A 22,610-nucleotide genomic window follows, 5' to 3' on the forward strand; every position below is an offset into this window, starting at 1 on the left:
AAAAAGGCCAGAAAGAATTAAGAACATGAAGGACAACTTTGAAAGTCACATATTGAATATCTTAAATATTTTAAAAGAACAGCAACCTATACACAATTTATGTACGTACAAGTTTCTTTTTCTTTGCTACTATATAGAGGAAATGCTCATTTTATTAAGTATTTTACATTTAAAATAAAAATCCAGGATATTAAAAAATAAAAAATTATAAAATTCAAAAAGATCAGCTCATCCCAGACTACCCTTGTTTTTTCTTTTTCTTTTTCTTTTTTCTTTTTTATATGATTATTAAACAAGTGGATGAAGACAGTGTTATGAAATAGGTCACTTTGATTTTAGCACAGCTCTTGAGCAAGTACTGCATATTTTTCTTACGGAGAAGTTGGGAGTTGGATTTAGATTATGGATTAGATGAGAATCTAAGTGGATTCAGGTCTGGTTGGATGGCTGGACTCCAAGGATGTTTGTTAATGGTTTAACGTCAATGTGGCAAGAGGTCTCTAACAGACTACCCCAGAGATCTGTGCTTAGTCCTATGCTGTTCAATCTTTTTTTTTTTTTCAATTGTACAGGAAGATGTCATGAAATGGAGAGGGTTAGTAAATACATTGATTAACTGAATCAAGATCTAAAAGGTTCTTGATAGGGCAGAGTTTTGGGATGACTCTAAGAAGATGGAATTCAATAGGCAAATTCTTATACTTGGGTACAGAAAGCTGACTTCATAAGTACAACATGGGGGACACCTGTTTAGAAAGCCATTGTTATGAAAAAAAAGATGGAGGTTTTAGTCAGTCAGTCGATAAATCGTTATTACACACTATGTGCCAGGCATTATACTATGCTCTGGAGATACAAAAAGACACAAAAGACAGTCCTTGACTTCAAGAAGCTCACGTTCTAATAGGGGAAACAAGAAGTAAAAAAATATGTACCAATGACCTATATCAAGGATAAATAGGAAATAATTAACAGAAGAAAGGCACTGGAATTAAGAAGGGTTGGGAAAGAAGATGGGATTGTAGAAGATTGGATTTTAAATTATTTAAATTAAGTAATTAAAATAATTAATTTAAATTATTAATTAAAGTATGTAAAGAAATCAAGGGAAACCAGTAGGCAAAGATGAAGACGGAGAGCATTCCAGGCATGAGGCACAACCAAAGAAAATTCCAAGAGCCAAGAGATGGAATGTCTTGTTTGTAGAACAGCTTGGAGACCAGTGTTGCTGGGTTGAAGAGTACATGGTGGGGGATGAAATGTAAGAAGTAAAAGTGGAATTTGAGTCAGAAATACTATGCAACAGCCAAAAACCCCTCAAACAAACCCCTAATACAGTCATGAGCTTCATTAGAAGGGGGATAGATTTTAGGAGTAGGTAGGTGATAGTCTCACTGTACTTTGCCCTTCTCAGACATAATCTGAAGTATTGTTTTCATTTCTGGGTTCCGTGGTTTCAGAAAAAAACTGATTAGCTGAGTGGTGTCTGGTAGAGAGCAACTGGGATATATAAGGATCTTGAGTTGATGTCATGTGGGGATCAGATGAAAGAACTGGGAATGTTTAGCCTGAAGAAAAGAAGACCAAGGGGGCAGTGAGAACTGTGTTCATGTATGTGGATGATTGTCATGTGAAAAAGATAAAGTCAGACATTCTCTTTGGCTGCAGAAGGCAAAATGGGGAGAATTTGCAAAGAGGTCAGTGTGGGCTGGATGCCTGGAAAAAAAACCAAACAAACAAGCCAACTTCCTGATAATTAGAGCTGTCTGAAAGTAGAATGGACTGCCTCGAGAGTGAGTGAGTTTCTCTCCATGTCTCCCACCCCCATCCCACCTTTGGAAGTCTTCAAGCTAGATGACCCTTTGCTGCATATGTTGTAATGAGAATTCCTTTCCTATCTAAGTTGGACTAGATAGGTAATAAGGTTCCTTCCAATTCTCCAATTCTCATCTTCCATGTGTAGTACTTTTGGTAGGGGCAGGGCAACTCTATAGGCCCGTGATTCCCCACTGTAAGGAAATCCTGGTGTGGCAATTTTCTTTGCTGATATAGATAGGCACCTTGTCTGTAACTGATAGCCTTTCTAAGTTGCCTCTGAAGCTCCAATGTTAAATGATTTTCCCACTGTCACATAACTAGCAAGTGACAATCAATCAGAGAGAGGAGTTGGACCCAGGTCTTCATGGATCTAAGACTTGCTTGATATATTGATACCATACCAGGTTGCCTTTCCTTGGGTTTTGCTTTATCCCTTTCAAGTAACAAGAGCTGAAAGGTTCCCAAAGTGCTTGATACACACTACCTCCTTTGAGGCACACAACAGCCTTCTCAGGAAGGTGCTGAAGGTATTATCCTCATTTTGAGGGGCAAAGAGAGGGGGTCAGGCTCAGATAGGTTAAGTGACTTGTCTATGGCCATACAGCAAATAAGTGCTGGAGGCAAGTTTCCATACCAGGTTGATCCAGACTCTATTTCAACATGTGGCCTCTCTCTCAAAACATTGACTTCTATGATCTCCCTTAGAAAACCTTAGAAAAGTTGGGGTGGGAGGGTGGGGAGAAGCTGGAGCCTAGAGAAGGTAAATGATTTGGCCAAGGCACACAACCCGGGTCTTCTGCCTCATAGTCCAGGTCTCTCTGTTTTTTTTTTTTTTTTTATTACTCTGTGTGAAACTGTATTCCAATGAACTTTTCCATGGCCATATGAATGAAAAAAAATTTATTACATTTATTAAGTACTTGCTATGCACAAAGGTAAGTGTAGGAATACAAAAAGAAAAATAAGACAGTGAGGAGCTCATATTCAAATGGGCTATAAGTGAGATAGAAAGATCCAATGATCCCTAGGGTACAGTGGCACAGAAGTTGGTAAAGTCTCTTCTCTAATATCATTTCTACTGATATGAGCAATAAAAGACAAGCATGATGTTGTGCAGAAAGCTCCAGATTTATGGAGGATCTGGGTTTGAATGTCTGCTTGGTTCTTTCCTACCTACGTAATTTGGCCAAGTTAACTCATTGCTCAATTTCCTTATCTGTAAAATGATAGGGTTGGACTACAAGACCTCTAAGGTCCCATCCAGATTTATAGCCTGTGAATTTTAGAAAGAAAGAAAAACTTAATGGTAGCCCTTTGGAAATAATTGCCAAGGAGGTAATCTTCAACTTTTGTCCATGAAAAACTGTACATTTCCCAAGAAATAACCTTCAGAAATGAAGCCAGTATAAACCTTCAATGTACCTTGCTTAGCCCTGGTGAAGAGCTTGGGTGGAGAAATAGAAAACCAGATGGAAACCAGACTCCTGTTCTTCATGATGGCCTTTAAGATGTAACCATGAAACTCACATGATTGTGAGTTCCCACCAGCACATTTCCTGCTCTTGTCTGGCGTGGTGAGGATTCTAGTGGGAGGTCTTTGGCACCAGCGCCTTATCAGACTATTTAGTCTTTTTTCCCGTTCTCTGGTGCACTTAACAAGTAAAAACTGAAGTCACCAGTCAAACCACAGTGGCGACCTTCGATCCAGTCACACATGTTATTCATCGCCACACCCCCTCCCACACAAATAGCCCCCTTTTGTTGCTGGAGGTGCTAACGATGTTCCGCTCTGAAGAGGCCTGAACTTCTTGGCGTTCTGCTAGACACTGTGGAGTTTCTGGGATTTTCATCCCAAAAATGAATGTGTGTAATACATAATTAAGCACCGTGCTGTCAACAGAAGAACATATGACCTATATTATGCCCCAGAAATAAACAAAGTCCTTCTTCAGAATAACGTGGTGACTTCACAAATGAAGTGAAACTTTTAATGCTTGAACAGAAATGAATGAAGTTAATTAGTTTAATAATATTGTTAATTAATTTATTGAGTTAATTAATGAAGTTAATCAATTAACTGATGCAGGATGGCACTTTTAGGAGAAAAAGTCAAATGTCAATGAAGTAGAAAATGTCAATGGTCTGTGAGTCAGGAGATCTGAGTTCTTCCTGGTCCCAGACCTGCCACTATCTACCTGTGGGACCTATGGCAAAGTCACAGCACTTCTCTAGGCAGAGTTTCGATATCTGCAAAATGAAGAAGTTAGTTTAGATGGTGTTGAAGGTACCTCCCAGCTCTATTGTATGATTCTATGTTCCCACGAGAAGAGAGCACGCAATAACAGGTACTTGGTTTAATCAAAACAATACTGGTTCGTGTGACCAGTGCAAATCAAATTCAGACTCTTAACCATTTCTATGTCTCCACCAGCTGTCAGTGAAATGGAACACTGAATTCAGAGTCTGAAGACCTGGATTCAAATTCTATCTCTGTCACTGAACACTTGTGTGACCTTGGGCAAATCACTTAACTATCTGGTCCTCATTTTCCTCAACTATAAATTGAAAGGATCAGATAAGATGCCTTTGAAGTTTATGATCTTGTACAATGACTATATTATCATAAAAGTAGTCCTTCATAATAATATAGGATTTTCAATTTAATCTTTACTTGACAATTATGTTCACTTGGCTGTCTTTAGTAAGGCAAGAAAATAGACTGATACATTTTAGAATGATTTTTAACAACCAGGATTATAATAGGAACAGATTGAGCTTATTAATCATAAAATTGGCTGTAAGACCCCCATCTCAGTGTTTTATGTTTAATTGATGTTTTATTGTATTAGTTCATATATTGCTAGAGATTCTTTTATTAGGAGGGAAAAAAGCTTGGCCTTGGGAGAATAGCTAGGTGGGTTTGCGGAAAAGAAGATGTTCATTTATAGGTACAAAAACAAGAAATACGTACAATGGAAACTTGCATAAATATAATCTATCACTTCATTGATCAATATTTTCTATATCTAAGATAGGAGACTCAGACAGTCCCTGAGACTCTTTCCAATTATAAGTCCTATAATTCCAAGCTGTATTTGCATTTCTGTTATTCTCTTCTTTGTCCTTCTTTCTTACTTTACTGAAAATTATCTTCTGCCACCCTTTTGCTTCTACAGTGGCCCATGTTTTCCTTTTTAGCTCCATGTCTTATTGTAATATTCTTCTTTTTCCCCCAATCCCAGAAAGTCTGAACTAAGAAGAAAACTAAGTCATGAAAGGAAAAAAATAATTAATTAAATTAATATTAATTGATATTTATATAATTTGTATAATAATAAATTAAAGTCACAAAGGAAAAATTAGTCACGAAATCTTTATCATCCTAGTAGTCCACAGAACCTATCATATTCTTATGAAGGCAAGAGGAGGTGACATTGTTATTTTTGCTTTACGGAAGAGGCTAAATGAGCTGACAGTCCAGCTATGGGACTGGAACTCAGATATCCTGATCCCATGCCAGGGCTCTATCAGCCTGCCCCTTTAAAAAGCTCTTTAGCAATGAGGGTATAAACTGGGTTTGCAATGTTGCTTCAAGGAAATCTCTCGTTTCCTTTTTTCTCCTCTGGATTTCAGTCCCCACCTTTGCTTTTGTTTTCTAGGAGACCGAGAGAGATAGAGACAGATGGACAGACAGACAGACAGACAGACACAGAGAGACAGAGAATCAGAGGGAGACTAATGAAGAGGAGATAAATGAGGGATGGAAAAAGGATATAAAAAATATAAAAAGCACATACTCAAATAACCTATAGACAACTTAGCTTAGTGTAACAAGACACAAACCCATAAAATATGTAAGCTATTATTTCTCAAAGTGTGATACTTGTAATATGTACATAGTCTAGATCTGGAGTGACTAAGGAAGGCTTCATTAAACAGGAAAAGACTTAATTTAGTCCTTGAAGGATAGACAGGACATCTGGAAAGGAGGAGAGAAGGTATTTGAGACAAGGGGAACAACATGAACAGAGGCTTGGAAGAGAGTACATGCATGGCATATTGAAGAGACAGTGAGGAGGCAAGAATAAGTAGAGTGCTTATGTCGAAGAGGGGCTGACAAGCTTTTAACTTCTCCTAGAGCTGGGTTCGGCCTTCTCTTCCCTTTCCAAGGCCACTTTCAGATCAACAAACAAGGTCAAAGGAAATAACATGTGGAAAGTGCTTTGCAAGACTTAAAACAGTCTGTAAGTGTTGATTACCATCATCAGCATCATCAGACTACTACCTTCTCTCAGCTTCCTATTGGTGGAAGTCCATGTTGTCCCTCTTCAAACTTCAATACTGCTTTTGTCCACTATCCTTTTATATTCACTTCCACTTTCCTAGGTAATTATTGTACCTGGCTTATATTCTTCTCCCTTACCCTATTCTCTCGCACCCTTCATGATGACCCATTGGATCCAGTGTTTAATTCATTTAATTCAATTATTTTATTATTATTATAATTAATTAATTAAAATAATTCAATTAATTCACTTCTTTAGCTCTTTAAGATGTATAGACCATCATCTTCCTTCCACATGAGCCATAGGGTCTTGTGTGGTAGCATTCTTTTGTTTTCTTTCTTCCTTCCTTCCTTCCTTACTTCCTTTCTTTCTTTCTTTCTTTCTTTCTTTCTTTCTTTCTTTCTTTCTTTCTATCTTGGCAATGGGGTTAAGTGACTTGCCCAGGGTCACACAGCTAGTAAGTGTCCAGTGTCTGAGGCTGGATTTGAACTCAGGGCCTCCTGACTTCAGGGCTGGCACTTTATCCACTGTACCACCTAGCTGCCCCACTAGCATTCTTTTTCTGATATCTCAAACTTGGTGTGGTCCTTGTTGCGATCAAAACTTCATTATCTTCTCTCTTACACTTTATATCTATGGTGCCAATGATCTGCCCCCACTGGGATTTACAATTGATATAACCTTCCTTATTTTGTTCAATTCACCCTTCTCAACATGGTTAAAAACTCCATGCCCATGCCAGACTTCATGGTTAACTGCTTTAAAAATTATTGATATCTTTTGTTTTTATATCTCCTATATTTCCCAATATATGATTTCCTCTCTTCTCCCCAGAAAGCCATTCCTCATAACAAAGAATTAGAAAAAAAAAGAAAAGAACAATACAGAAAAACCAATCAACACATTGGAAAAAGTCTAAAATCATATGCAGTGTTCCACACCCATCGTCTCCTACCTTTGCAGAGAAGTGAGAGAAATGCCTTATTTTTTTTCTCTTTGGGGCCAAATTTGATTATTATAATTTCACAGAATTCAGTTTCAATTGTTTTGTTATTGTTATTCTTTCTACTTAGATTGTTGTGGTCATTGTGTCTGTTGTTTTCCTGGTTCTGTTTCTTTCAATTTCCACCTGCTTATAGAATTCTTCTCTGCTTTAGTCAAACTATTTCTTTTTTTAAAAATTTTTTTAATTTTTAGTTTTCAACATTTACTTTCACAAGATTTTGAGTTCCAAATTTTCACCCCATCTCACCCCTCCCCACCCCAAGATGGCATGCATTCTGAATACCCCTTCCCCTAGTCTGCTTTCCCTGCTATCTCTCCCCGCCTTCCCCTTCCATTTTCCTGTAGGGCAGGATAGATTTCTGTACCCCATTTCCTGTATTTCTTATTGTTGCATATAAAAACTGTTTTTTGAACATGTGTTTTTAAAATTTTGGGTGCCAAATTTTCTCCCTTCCTCCCTCCCCACCCACCCTCATTGAAAAGGCAAGCTATACATGTGCAGTTATGCAAAACACTTCCATAGTAGACATGCTGTGAAAAACTAACTCTATTTCCCTTAATCCTATCCTGCCCCCCCCATTTATTCTATTCTTTCTTTTGACCCTGTCCCTCCTCAGAAGTATTTGCTTCTGATTACCCCCTTTCCCAATCTGCCCTCCTCTCTATCATCCCCCTACTCTCTTGTTCCCTTCCCCTCCTATTTTCCTGTAGGGTAAGACAGATTTCCATACCCAACTGAGTGTGTATGTTATTCCCTCCTTAAGTCAAATCCTATGACAATAAGATTCACTCATTCCCTCTCACCTTCCCCCATTTCTCCTCCACTGTAAGAGCCTTTTCTTTTCTGTTTTTTTTTTGTGAGATAATTTACCCTGTTCTACCTTTCCCTTTCTCCTTCTCCCAGTATAATCCTCTCTCACCCCTTAATTTTATTCTCCAGATATGAGCCTTTCATCTTCAATTCACCCTGTGCCCTCTATCTATCTATCTATCTATCTATCTATCTATCTATCTATCTATCTATCTATCTATCTATCTATCTACTTACATACATATAATTTCTTCCCTCCAACTACCCTAATACTGACAAAGGTCTCATTAGTTACAAATATCTTTGCATGCAGGAATGTAAACAGTTCAACCTTAATAAGTCTCTTATGATTTCTCTTTCCTGTTTACCTCCTCATGTTCCACTTGAGTCTTGTATTGGAAAGTCAATTTTTCTATTTAACTCTGGTCTTTTCATCAAGAATACTTGAAAGTTCTCTATTTCACTGAATGACCATTTTTTTCCCCTGAAGAATTATACTCAGTTTTGCTGGTTAGATGATTCTTGGCTGTAATCCTATCTCCTTTGCCCTCCGGAATATTATATTCCATGCCCTGTGGTCCCTTAATGTAGAAACAGCTAAATCTTGTGTTATCCTGATTGTGTTTCCACAATACTTGAATTGTTTCTTTCTGGTTGCTTGTAATATTTTCTCCTTGACCTGGGAGCTCTGGAATTTGGCTACAATATTCCTAGGAGTTTTCCTTTGGGGATCTCTTTCAGGAGGAGATCGGTGGATTCTTTCAATTTCTATTTTGCCCTCTGGTTCTAAAATATCAGGGCAGTTTTCCTTGATCATTTCTTGAAAGATGATGTCTAGGCTTTTTTTTTGATCATGGCTTTCAGATAGTCCAATAATTTTTAAATTCTCTCTCCTGGATCTATTTTCCAGGTCAGTTGTTTTTCCAATGAGATATTTCACATTGTTTTCTAATTTTTCATTCTTTTGGATTTGTTTTACAGTGTCTTGATTTTTCATAAAGTCACTAGCTTCCAATTGCTCTATTCTAATTTTTAAGGAAGTATTTTCTTCAGTAATCTTTTGGACTTCTTTTTCCATTTGTCCAATTTTGCTCTTTAGGGCATTCTTCTCTTCATTGGCTTTTTGGACCTCTTTTGCCATTTGGGTTAGACTATTTTTTAAGGTGTTATTTTCTTCAGTATTTTTTTGGGTCTCCTTTAGCAAGCTGTTAACTTGCTTTTCAAGATTTTCTTGCATCACTCTCATTTCTCTTCCCAGTTTTTCCTCTACTTCTCTTACTTGCTTCTCAAAATCCCTTTTGAGCTCTTCCAAGGCCTGTAACTGATTCATATTTTTCTTGGAAGTTTTGGATGTAGGAACTTTGACTTTGTTTTCTTCTTCTGGTTGTATGTTTTGATCTTCTTTGTCACCAAAGTAAGATAATATAGTCTGACTCTTTTTGAGCTGCTTGCTCATGATCTCAACCAATTACTTGAGTTTTAAACTCTTTGTTAAGGTAAGAGTCTCTTTCCAATGTGGAGAATGTACTGTCCCAAGCTTCGGGGGTTTGTACAGCTGTTTTCAGAGATACTTGTAGGGACCTGAAAAGTGTCAGTTCTTCCAAGGTGCTATGATAAGGGGCGAGGTGTTTCCTCTCTACCACCACAACAAGCTCCACCATGCCAGGGCTCCTCCTCACCCCAGGACTGCCCCTCAGAACTGTGACTCAAGCATGGGCAAAGCAAGAGATTCCTGCCTCAGCCCTGGCAAAGAGATCCTTGAAATCCCCCTCTGATCAGCCACTGGATTCCCCCTCAGTCTCTGGGCTGGAAGCTTAGGACACAGCTGCTGCCCCGAGGGCACACTCTGGACTTGCGGCTGAGACCTAGCTTTTTCTCTCACCGCAGTCACAGACTTTTCCCACTGACCTTCTAAGTTGTCTTTGGGGTTCAGGGGTTGAGAAGTCTGGAAACCACCACAGCTGCCTGCGATTCAGTCCTCTGAGGCCTGCTCCAGGGTCGCTGTGGCCTGAGAGCCCACTCCGAACTGCGCTCCTCTCCCAGCCCTGCACGATATATCTTTCTGATCAGCCATCCAGGTTGTCTTGTGCTGGAAATTTGTTTTACTCTGTTTTTTTGTGGGTTCTGCTGCTTTAGAATTTGTTTAGAGCCATTTTTTGTAGGTCTTTGGAGGGGTTTGGGGGAGAGCTCTAGCAAGTCACTGCTTTCCCTCTGCCATCTTGGTTCCGCCCTCTAGATTGTTCAAATTATTTCTTACTAAGCAGTAATATTAAATTATTTTCATGTGTCACAATTTATTTAGCTGTTCCCCAATTGAAGAGGGATACTTTCTAATTCTTTGCTACCACAGAAAGTGCCTCTAGAAATATTTTTGCTATTGATAAAAGCATAATAAGCTATAGCTCTTCATTTAGAAGTGAATTTGAGAATGCATTAGAGTGACTAGTCCAGGAATCTGAAATATTATTTCCAACTTAGCCTATATCTGTTTTAATGGTGATGCCAGGCTTTACTGATCAAACAAGGCCATAGATAATCTAAAGCAGTTACAGACTTTGCATCTTTGCATCCCATTTAGTTCTATTATATTCTGCATCTAGTTTTTTCTTTATGGGTTGTTAATTATGTTAATTTGGTGCTCTTAGGAATGTATAGAGGTCTCTCTGTGAATCTTCCTCTTTTAGGAGACAAATCTAGTTAGGATTCTAACTTCAGTCTTTCTTTTCCTATAATTATAGAATGAAGTCCTGTTCTGTTTTTGAGCTAGTTTTATCTTGTTGGGAGAATTATTTTTTTTCTTAATAATACATACATATATATTATATATATATATACACATACATACATATATATGTATATATATATGACATATATAGGGAGGGAGAGAGAGAGATTGAGAAGGAGGGAAAGAGAGAGGGACAGAAAATGAGTGTCTTCCTTTGGTCATTATTCTTCTTGGAGTATAAGCCTAACAGTGGGATCTCTGGATAAAAGAGTATTCACACTTTAGTCACTTTCTTAGTTTAATTCCAAGTCTCCCAGAATATTTGAATCAATTCATAGCTCCACTACAACCTTAGCCACTCATTCTGCCTTTACTCTCCAGTCCTTTCATCTTTTGTCACTTGTTCCTTGTCATGTCCAGCCCTAGATCACCCCATTCTTCTCTTGTGCTATTTCTGCTTATGTAGGTCAAAGACCAGTAATGATTTGGAATAGATTTCTCCTCCTTGTCACAGCCAAACTCCTAGAAAGAGCTATTTGTTTGTTGTCTCTAGTCTTATATTATTGCTACCTATTTTCATTTCTAATCTTTCTTACTAGAATGTTAGCTTATTGAGGACAGGGACTACGTTTTATGTACATCATTTTATCCCTATATCAACTGGCTTTGAGTGTTTCAAAGTAGTAGGTACTAAAAACATACATTGAAGCCAAGTATGTTAATTCACATCTGTAATCTCAGCTACTGGGAAGACTGAGGTTGGTAGATCTCTTGGGTTTAGCTCTTCTAAGCTGCAGGGGGCTAGGCCAATCAGGTGTCCAAACTAAGTTTAACATCAACATGGAGCCTCCAGGAGTGAAATTTGTTAAGTTACTTAAGAAGAGGTGAAGCAGCCAAATTGCAAGTGGTGCAGATCAGAGTTCTTGTGACAGGTACTAGAATTAGCCCCATAAGTACAGCCTCTTCTTGCTGCTTGTCCTTTTTTCTTGAAGAGAACCAAGACATCAGGAAGGTGATGCCATGACATGTAAGTGAATTAAACTCAAGTGAGGGAGGGCTGTGCAAAGTCACCAGCCTCACTTTGTCTCTGGAGTCATCTGGGTCCAGTGGCCGGATATAGATCTGGACAACTGGAGATGGCCCAGGATGCAGTGAGGACCCTTGGCCTTTTTCAACCTAAGATCTTTAACAGGTCTCAATTTGACTGAGGCAAAGCCTATTCAATGATTAAGGCTTAAGAAGAAATGAGGCAAAAAATAGCCTCTTAAAAATAGATTTGGGAGGGGAAGACCCTCAGAGTTTCTGGCCAAAACAGAAACAGTTGCTATTTACATTCACCCTAAGCCAACCAGGGCCCAAACAATGACCAAGTAGGGCTTGCGTTGGGGAAAGAAGGAAAGAAAGAAAGAAAGGAAGGAAGGAAGGAAGGAAGGAAGGAAGGAAGGAAGGAAGGAAGGAAGGAAGCAAAGCAATAGCTCCTTCACTTTTAGTCTGAATGAGACAAAGAGACCCACCCTTAATATGTGTGTAGAAGTCTCTCTGTGTCTCTTTCTCTCTCTTTCTGTCTCTTTCTCCTTACCTCTCTTTCTCCATCTCCATCTCTATTATCTATATCTATCTACATCATCTATAAATGCACATACATGCATGCATACATATGTTGAATGAATTAATTTTGCTACATATGTCCCTCTATGCAGATGATTACATCTGAACTTTTTCTCTGAACCTATGCAATAGATTGCTCATGGTAGAATTGAATTCCTGCCTGAAAATTTCAGTCTGTGAGTTATTTCACTTGCTATCTTTAGAATTGAGATCATATAGTGTTCTTTGACTTTGACCAGTTTCGATCAAGCCTGCCTGTGACTGAGGACGTCTTGGATCAAGGGTGTCATCTGGTTAGATGACATCTGTACTAGAGTTGGTTTGAAAAAAAAAAGACAGTTTGATATCCCTTTAAATTTAGATTGTTCATGTCATGAATTTTATTATCCTCTGCATAGACGTGAAAGGTCACTAGAAACCAAGAGTTTTTATAAAAATGGAGTTGAAACTGAAAAGAAAAAGTTGACCTAAGTCCCTCCAAACCAATCCCTCTTAGATTTTTTTTTTTTTGGTCACCATGGGGGGCGGGGTTTAGGGGAAGGTTGGTGGCAACAATTGTTTTTGTGAAACTCTTTGGTTTTGACTGTGACCTTTACCATATACCTGTTCTTGGGGTTGGTATCATCTAAATGGAAGAAACCAGGGTGGGGGAGTAGAGGAAACATTATAGGGGAACCTGAAGGCTGGGCTCAGACTTGGTGCTTTAAGGAAAAGCAAGAAAGTAACATTATTAGATCAAGCCTGTTGCTATAGTCAGAAAATGAAAATTTTTCTCATATTTTTACAACTAAAAAATTTCCATTGGCTCTGATCAAAATTGTCAACAACCCTTCCCTACTTCTAGTCATGTTGGTAACTCTGTACTTCCCATGCCACTAGGTCAGGATGGCATATACACTTGCCTATAGAACACATGCAGAATTCTTCAAATCCTTTTTTTCTTCCTTAAAACAAACATTCCCAGGAACCACCTCCTTCCCACTCCCTAATTTGAAACATGACTTAGAAACATGAGGAGGAGTTTGGAAGTCAGCTAAGTTTTGGTAAATCTCGTTTTGACTGGCTTGAAAATCACTAGGTTCAATTGGATCCATTCAATGAATATTTATTAAAGGTTTACCACACATAATGAAGCATAATAACAAAGATTTAGGCTAAAATTCCACTTATTTAACACCCACTTGAACTCAGGTAAGACCCTCATCCCCAGTTTCCGCATATAAATGAGGGGGTGGCCTCTAAGGACGATTCCAACTCTAGATCGTGGCCTGATGATGGGCACTGGGAATATGAAGACCAGAAATGTCCCAGTCCCTCATCTTGAAGAGCTTATATTCATTTGGGGGGTGGTGAGGTAATCATATGCACCCAGAGAAATAAATCCGATGTAATGTCAAGAATGAGAGAATATTTATAAGGGTGGGGTGGGGGAGGCATCAAGAAGGGCTTTAAGTAAGAGGTATAATGTTGGGTGTGCTTTGAAGGGAGTCTAGGCTGTAGAAATGAGGAGGGAACACACACCAGACAGTTACAAAGACACTGAGATGGGGGCTAGAGTGTCCTTTATGGGGGACTGCCAGTAGGCCAGTGTAGTTGGAAGGTAGACTATAGTATGGGCATAATATGTGATAAGATTAGAAAGAAAGGCAGGTGGGAACAATATTATAAACAACTATTAATGAATGGGCTGATGCTTTTATATTTTCTCCTAAAGTCATTAAATAGCCACTGAAGATTATCAAATAAGGGAGTAACATGGTCACATGAAATATCTGTTTGGCAGCTATGTAGATGTGAACACTATTCTTCCTTATGTCGTTGATTATTTTAAAATGATGTTGGGGATGTTGTTTAAATTCTTCAAGTTTCTCTTCAGTCAAATAATTCCTGTTCCCTTCTTTCTTCCTAGAGGCATTGTGAGGACTAATCAGATTTTTTTTTAAATTAGGAAAATACCCTGTGATATCACCATATCATCCCTAATATCACCATATCATCATTGATATCACCTTCAACTTGACCCACCACTAGTGAAGATCATGACTTTAGGTACTGGAAAACCACAGATTAAATAAGATATAGTCTCTCCTGTGGAGCTCACAGTTTGGTGGAAGGACTTAATGTATTCAAAAACAAATATAATACAAATGTAAGGTTGGGGGTAGATTGAATCCATCCATACTTCCTTAGACAAACAACATTAACAACTTCAATATCACTCAGAGAATTTTAATGTGTATGTACTAGTTAAGAGCAAAATACTTGACTAGAGTGTGACTTGATTGTATTCAGGTTGACTTCTCATTTTTATTGGTTTCATTTCCAAACTCATTCGCCTTCACTCAGTATCTGGACAGAAGCACAGAGTTACCAAAGGAAGAATCCTGACACCTTTCCAAAAGGGAAAACTGAGCAAATGAAAAAATCCTTCCCTCACCTTTTCCTTGGCCCCATTGAATCCACTGTGCCCCTTGAGGTGGTATATAGTCTTTGGTCAAAGCTAGGGAATTCCTTGGGTCTTTCCATTAAGTATAATTTCTGAAAAAAAGCTTGTCCTTTGTCCCTGGCCCAAAGATAGACTTTTAAAACTCTGGAAAGTTATGCCCCAACTCTAGAGTAGAACTTTGGGGGAAACCTCTAAAATAAAGGTTAAGGATGGCTCATGTCTCTTCAGAAAGACATGAATAGAATTCCTTGTAGAAAAGTTATTCAGTGTAGACAACAGTGGACATAAAATAGAAGTTATTTCTTCTTCCACTGTAAAATGCTTAAAACACAAAAGGACACACATTAACCTGTATCGTTTAACCCATCCCCTCTACTAGAGGCATACAGGAGGTGGGAAGGACTCCTGGCAAACTTACAGAACTGCTCCAAAGGTATTAACATTTACCTCAGATCTTGCTGTCATGCATCAATTCATAGTCCATATCTTCTGGCCAGAAATGCATGCTCCACACATACAAATAGGCATATAGATGCAGATGCAGATCCAGATTTAGCTATATAACAAAATAGCTACAGCTACAAGATAGATAAAGCTGTAAATATAGGCAAAGATATAGATATATAGGTATATAGAGATACATAGGTATAGGGATAAAGATATCTTACCTTTCTCTTGGGAAGGAATGTTTAAATACTTTGTGATGGCAAATGCCATCTTGTTGGTTCACAAGTGACTAGCTGCCTAATTGCATCTAATGGTAGCTATCTCTGGGATAGGGGAGGGTGGATGGAAGAAAAAAAGGAAATGTACATGAAAATTTTGTTGTATCTGTGAAAGAAATAGCAAGTTGTGCATGGTAGATTTGCAGTTTCGTATGTAATCATCCTTTTTTATTGTACTATGTCATAGAAATGCTTGTTTTGTTCCACAAATATGAAAAAAAAAAGTGACTATCTTTTTTCTTCCTTCACCATGCAGGAGATGCAGGGACCCCAGCTAGTCTGGTCTAACAGAAAGAACACTAAATTTGAAGTTGTAAAACCTATATTCAAATCCCAATCCTTCCACTTCCTTTTGGTGAAACTTTGGGTGAGTCACTTTACCTCAGTTTCTTGATTTTTAAAATGAAGAGATTGCTGAAACAATGCAGACAGATTCCTCCTCTCCCCCTCCTCCTCCCAGAGAAGAAGATGTAGATAGAAGCAGCCAAACAGTAATATAGCAACTAGCATTTATATAGCACTTTCAAGTTTGTAAAGCAAAGCACTTAAAAAGTATTATATTATTTGATCCTCAAAACAACCCTGGGAGACAGGAGGTGCTATTATTATTCCCATCTCACAGGTGGGGAAACTGAGGCAGACAGAGGTTAAGTGACTTTCCCAATGTCACATAGCTAGTGTCAGAGACCAATTTTGAGCTCAGGACTTCTTGACTCCAGGTCCAGTACTCTACCCACTGTACCTGCCTGCTGGAATGATTAACCAATCCAAAAGTTAGCACTACATGAATTTTGCTCACTCCTGTTTTTATCATTATCAAGCCTCTTTGTGACCCATATATACACAATATATACATATACATACACCTACACACATGTATGTGAATATAGATATATTCATATATATACATGTACATATATGTATGTGAATATAGATACATACATATACATAACTACATACATATATCTACATCTACATCTACATCTGTATCTGTATCTGTATCTGTATCTGTATCTGTATCTGTATCTGTATCTGTATCTGTACCTATACCTATATCTATATCTATCTATGAATGTCTGAGGTCTGCTTGTCCTCAGTGGGCGCATTTATAAAGGGCTCTTGCTCCTAGGAATAAAACAGGATAAATCATCGTAAGCCATGAACCCCTGAGATCCAGATCACATCTGGGCCAGGGCTGACATCTCATGAAATTCGCTCTATCTGACCTTTCAATATCTTCAGAACCAGATGAAGCAAAATCCAGGCTAAGGGCAAACATGTTTGGCAAATGTACTCTCAGCATCCTTTGTCTACTAGTTTGGCCTGTGTACCATCAATAAACATGCCAGAGTTAGATTGATTGAGTGGGGGGTACCATCTTTGTTCCTTGAAATCCAGGTCTGGAGTGGTGGAATCTGACTAATTTATCTCCAGTTCTATAATCTGTGATCCGTGAATAAGAGAAAGTGAGGCTGTAGTTATGGTATAAGGGGAAGAAAGGGAAATGTATAGAGTTGGAATAAAGCTTTTTAAAATCTCCATTCCAAGGCCTAATCACTATTCTCCTAGTGTAGACTTGTTGTAGGCAGTTAATACTATGGCTCAAGTCTCTGGAACTCTTTCACCTCTGCTTTGGCTGATATTATTTCTCACTCTCCTGTGGGCATTTCAGAGTTGGAACATCTGAATAAAAAAAATAGGTGAAAAGTTAATTTATTAATAAACAATAAATTAATTTCTAAATTATAAATAAATAAGTTAATAAGTAACCAAAACGAATTAATTAATTAATTTAGGTTCAGCCTTGTAATTTCATCAGTGTTGATAACTCGCTGGTGTGGAAGCTACTTCTACTATTACAGATTGTATATGAGTCTGTACTTTATCATCTAAGAGGGTTGCTAGGGTCCCTGAAAGGTTAAATGACCTGGCCCTCATCAAACAGATAGCATGTGCAGAAGACAGGATTTGAACTCAGGTCTTCCTGACTCTCAGGCTAGCACTTGATCTACTGTCTCTCTGGAGGAGGAAATAAAGGTAGAAAATCAAGAAGTGAAAACTTCCAGGGAAGCAGCATTAACATTTTAATTTAAAGAATGTCTGAAGAGAAGGAAAGATTCATAAAGTTATAGAGGACCTTAGCATTCACTCAGTCTAGCAGTGGTATTTTATAGAAGGTCTGGTTGAGACAGGATGGCTTGTCCAAGACATACGTACCCAGTGAGAGGGGGCAGCAGGATTGTAATCCATATCACCTGACTTCTAGGAATGTACTCCTTCCATTATCTTATGTCAACTACATAAATCGTGTGGGTTGGGCATCTAGTAGGCATTCAATAAATGCTTGGTGTTTAATTCATTGACTATGCAGGCAGACTTATGGTTCTATTAAATCCCTTCAACTTATAATACTGATTTTTGGTATTGTTAACCTCAAGTATTACCTTGTGACATCCCTTATTTTTATCTATTGCATCCCATCTTGCTGCATTTATTTATTCATTTATCTGTTTATCTATTTGTTAATTTATTTATCTGTTGATTTTTCATCCATTTATCTATTCTTTCATTTACTTATTTGTTGATTTACTTATCTATTCATACATGTGTGAATGAATTATGTACTTATGTATGTATACACATACATACACATACACATTTATGTATGCATGTGTGTTTATGTGTACCTCTCTCCATATACGTATATACACACATAGATATACATATATACATACACACATATATGTGTATGTGTGTATATGTATATCTATGTGTGTATCTGTGATTTCCTTGGTTTTAGGGAACGCTCAGGAAACCCTCTCCAATGATCAGTTCAATAGCTTTTCTGTCTCTTAGAGAGTTACCCGAGATTACCAGAGAAGTTATAGTTACTAAACTTCTGGATTTCTCACCTGATTGCAATGCAGACTAATTAATCATCAATTTCCAGAGAACTCTTCAGCCTGGAAGATTACTTCAGCTCTGCCCAAGGACGTGTGACTGCGAACAGCTCTCAGTGATCTCCACTCCATTCTGGGAATGTCTAACTTTGAGGTATGTTCCCTTTAATCAGCACATGTGGTTCAATATTCCCTAGGGGAAATCTAAGTCTTTGAGGGACAGGAAGGCAAGTTGCTCTTGAGGAAGATGGGCTTTCATGCAGATTCATTCATGCAACAAGGATTTATTAGATGCCTACTGTGTACTAACACACGGTGCTAAAGGAGATGATCCAAGAATAAATAAGGCAGGGTCTTGAGAGCCCTTGCAGAGTTAGAGCTCACCACCAGTAGAAGTGTCTTTGATTTTATGTGTGGGCAGTAGGTGGCAAGTGTGTCACCCTGGTTTTGATCTGAGTGAACTGTCTCAATGGAGCAGTTGCTAGGAATTGAATATGCCTAAGACGGTTGGTTTCAGCCCCATTGGATGGTTTGCTGGATGGCTGCTGCGGGCTCCCTAGAGCAGATCTTGCTTATGTAAGAATTTTGATTAAACACCTACAGACTCAAAGGTCTTTGATTATGTGCTGGCAGGGTATCTCCTCTTCCCCAACATCTCCCGTCCTTGCCGCCCACAACTCAGTGCACTAAATAGAGAAATCTCTCTTGTTTTCAAGGGCCTTGGGGCCCTGCATTTCTCAGGTGGAGCAGCCACACTTGAAGCTGATTTTTTAATGTCTTGACTTGCTGAACAGACCTTGTTCTGTCCACATACGTTGTGTGTTTTCCACAGGGCAGGCATGTATGTTTCATGGCATGGATCCCATGGTATATGTGTATGTGTGTGTGTGTCAAAGTACCTCTAAACCTGGTCAGATCAGCTGCAGCAGCAATAAGCCTCAAACACTTTGGGAGGTTATTATTTAATAAATGCTCTAATTGGTTCTGCCCTCATCCTACAGGTGCAAGGGAAGAATTCAGCCTCCCCTTTCCATTGGGATTGGACTTTGCCGGTCTCAACCCTACTCTGAGCCTTCATAAGTAAATAAATTCATGGTAGATGGCCATTTAGGTTTGGGTTTTGTTTTTTAAATGACTATTTAAAGTACCACAGGAGCAAAAGGAAGGTCAAAATACTGACGGCTTTGACCAGCAGCCAAGACAGGGACAAAGAGCTTCCCCCCACTCCCTCCTCAACACATCCCTCCTTTCACTGTGTCAGAGGGAAAATGGGACCCAGTAGAGAATGAGTTGTAAATGGGGGACCTGGGTTGTTGTAGCACTGTCTACTGTCTTTCTCTCTCTCCTGCTCCTTCCCTCACCCCCTTTCTCCTCTCTGTCTCTGTCTCTCCATCACTGTCTGTCTGTCTCTGTTTCTGTCTTGTTCCTCTCTCTCTCTCTCTCTGTCTCTGTCTCCCTCTATCTCTTTCCTCTCTCTGTCTGTCTTTGTCTCTCTGTCTCTCTCTTCTATCTGTCTCTCCTCTCTCTGTGTCTTTGTCTCTGTTTCTCTGTCTCTGTCTCCCTGTCTCTGTCTCTCTCTCCCTGTCTCAGTCTCTTTCTGTTTGTGCATCTCTCTTTCTGTCTCTGTCTGTCTCTGTCTGTTTCTGTCTCTATCTCCTCTCTCTCGGTTTCTTTCTCTCTGTCTCTCTCCTCTCTGTCTCTGTCTCTCTCTCTCTTTTTCCCTCTTTCTCTGTCTTGGTCTCTCTGTCTCTCTCCTCTCTCTCTATCTCTGTCTCTCTCCTGTCTCTGTTTTTCTGTTTTTCTCTCTGTCTCTGTGTCTCTCTCTGTCTCTGTTTCTCTTTATCTCTGTCTCTCTGTCTCCTCACTCTGTTTCTCTGTGTGTGTGTGTCTCTCTCTCTCTCTCTCTCTCTGTCTCTGTCACAGAAGAGCCTAAAGCTTCTTCTGTCTGTTTTTAAGAGATGTTTCCTACCTTCCTGTATTACCTGAGGACATGTTTCCCAGCTCTCCCCTACCTTGTTACTCCTACTCTAATTCTTCCCCTTGAAAAAGGTACATGAGATGATAGTCACCTGGGAGCATCTTTCCCAATTTAAATCCTCTTTAAAAATGTCACTTTTCTCTTTCTAGGACTGATCACAATACAAAGGTAGAGAGAGTATTTGGGAAGACCTGAGTTCACATCCTGCCTTAGACACTAGCTGTGTGATCCTGGGCAAGTCATTTAATTTCTGTCTGCCTCACTTTCCTTCTCTGTAAAAAGGAGAAAATAATAGCATCCATCTCCTGGGGTTGTTGTGGGGATCAGCTGAGATAATGCAAGTAAAATACTTTGAAAATCTTAAAATGCTATACAAATATTAGCTATTATTCTTATCACCTCTCCCCTGAACTATTATAATCATCTCCTAATTGGTCTCCCAGACTCCAGCCTTTCTTTTCGCTGTTTCATCCCTAAATTGATATTCCTGAAGCAAAATTCTGATCATTTTACTCTATTGCTCAAGAAACTTCTATGCTCCCTCTTGTATCTAGGTCAGCTATTTTTAACCTGGGATCTCTGGTCTCATTTTTTACAAAAAAATATTTTGATAATTTGAGTTTTAATATAATTGGTTTCTTTTCTAATTCTATATATTTTATGCCATGCATTTAAAAACATTATTCTGAGAAGGGGCCCACATGACACAAAAAATTAGGAATCCTTGCTCTAAAAATAGGAGCCCCCAGAGGTCCCTGGAACACACTTTGAGAACCACTGGATAGATGATTTTCTTTTTAATGCCTACGTGAAGTTTTGAAAAGGCAGAAGGGAACTTTAAACACAATTTGGACTCCTTTCAATTCTTCTTTCTAAGAATGAAACAATGAGAAGGAAGGCTGTTGTCAGGCTGACCAATTAGGATGCTTATAACAGTCCAGGCAAGAGGGGAAAAGAACTTGAATAAGAATAATTTGTTATTGTTGTTCATTCCTGTCCAATGACTCCATCTGGGGATTTTCTTGACAAAGATACCACAATGGTTTGCCCCTTCCTTCTCCAGATCATTTTACAGGTGAGAAAACTGAGGCAAATAGGAGTAAGTGCCTTGTCTAGGGTCATATAGCTACTAATTGTCTAAGGCCAGATTTCACATCAGGTCTTGCTGACTCCAGACCTGGTGCTCTATCCACTGTGCTACCTAGCTGCCGTTATTATTAGAATAATAGTAAACATTTATATAACATTTTAAGATTGTTCAAAGCATTTTACATGCCTTATCTCAATTGATTCCAACAATGACCCTGGGAGGTAGATGCTATTATTATCCTGATCCCTTATTGACAGGGCCATGGAGAGAAGGATGAGGAAGAAATTGTATTGCTAAGGGGGTTATTTACTGAGATGAGCTCAGCAAGCAGTCACAGAAATGGGGGTGGGGTCTGAGGGGGCTCTGGGTTTTGGAGACACCTCTCCCTCAATCTCATCGTGGCTTAGGGAGGGGGGAGGGTCATAGCAGTGCCTAATGCTGCAATACCTGGTCCCATTTTGCTAACCTGGCCTTACTTCATGTCCCCGCCTTCAGATTCCTACCACAAAAGACTACAGTGGGGGTAGCTAGGTGGTGCAGTACCACCAACTGGACTGTAAGGACCTTGATATTAGTGATTCTGCCTTATTCACATCTGTGTTCCCAGCATCTTGCTGGTGTCCTATACCAGGAAGGACAAGATAAATGCTTGTTGATGATATGGTGAAAAAAAATGGATGTTGCCGTCTCTGGAGGTGAGATAAAAGCCTAAGAGCATTCCCAAACAGGGATCTTTCGGCCAATGCCACCTCTTATTATCTGCTGCTGGATTTGGAGTCAGGACCAGAGTTTGAGTTCCAGTTTTCCACTGCTCAAAGTCACTAAGTCTCATTCCTCTTAGACTACACTCCAGACTGTCTCTTCCATACCCACCCCTAACCTCATCCTTCCCTCCAACCCCAACCTTTTAAGCTTCCTTTTATTATTATCTTTTCCCATTAGAGTGTAAATTCCTTGGGATCAGTGACTGTTTTCTTTTTTCCCTCTTGTATTTGTAGTCCCAGCAGTTTAGCACAACATAAGGATTAATAAATATTTGTTGACTGACTGCCTTACCTTCTATGGGCCTCAGTTTCCTCACCTGTAAAATGAGGGGGTTGGACTAGATGACCTTTAGAGTCACTTGCAGCTCCATCTAGGGTCCTGTGATCCTAAGGTAGGGGGCTAAGAGTCTCTTCTTTGGCCTATTATCTGCAGCAAATGTTGCTGCCTTAGACG

At 39.1% G+C, this 22,610-nt stretch overlaps 1 long non-coding RNA gene across 2 annotated transcripts in view; it reads left to right on the forward strand.

Moving 5' to 3' along the window:
- LOC114047484 overlaps positions 1–22,610 on the forward strand; it is a 135,261-nt gene that overhangs the window by 49,836 nt on the left and 62,815 nt on the right. For both annotated transcript variants that reach the window (XR_003569617.1, XR_003569616.1), the window contains exons 2-3: positions 15,681–15,791; positions 18,375–18,478. This is a non-coding gene — a long non-coding RNA (uncharacterized LOC114047484). The remainder of the gene's footprint in view (positions 1–15,680; positions 15,792–18,374; positions 18,479–22,610) is intronic.

The sequence above is a fragment of the Vombatus ursinus genome, unplaced genomic scaffold (genome assembly GCF_900497805.2).
Source record: "Vombatus ursinus unplaced genomic scaffold, bare-nosed wombat genome assembly UNPS02014789.1, whole genome shotgun sequence".
In the NCBI taxonomy this organism is placed as follows: Eukaryota; Metazoa; Chordata; class Mammalia; order Diprotodontia; family Vombatidae; genus Vombatus; species Vombatus ursinus.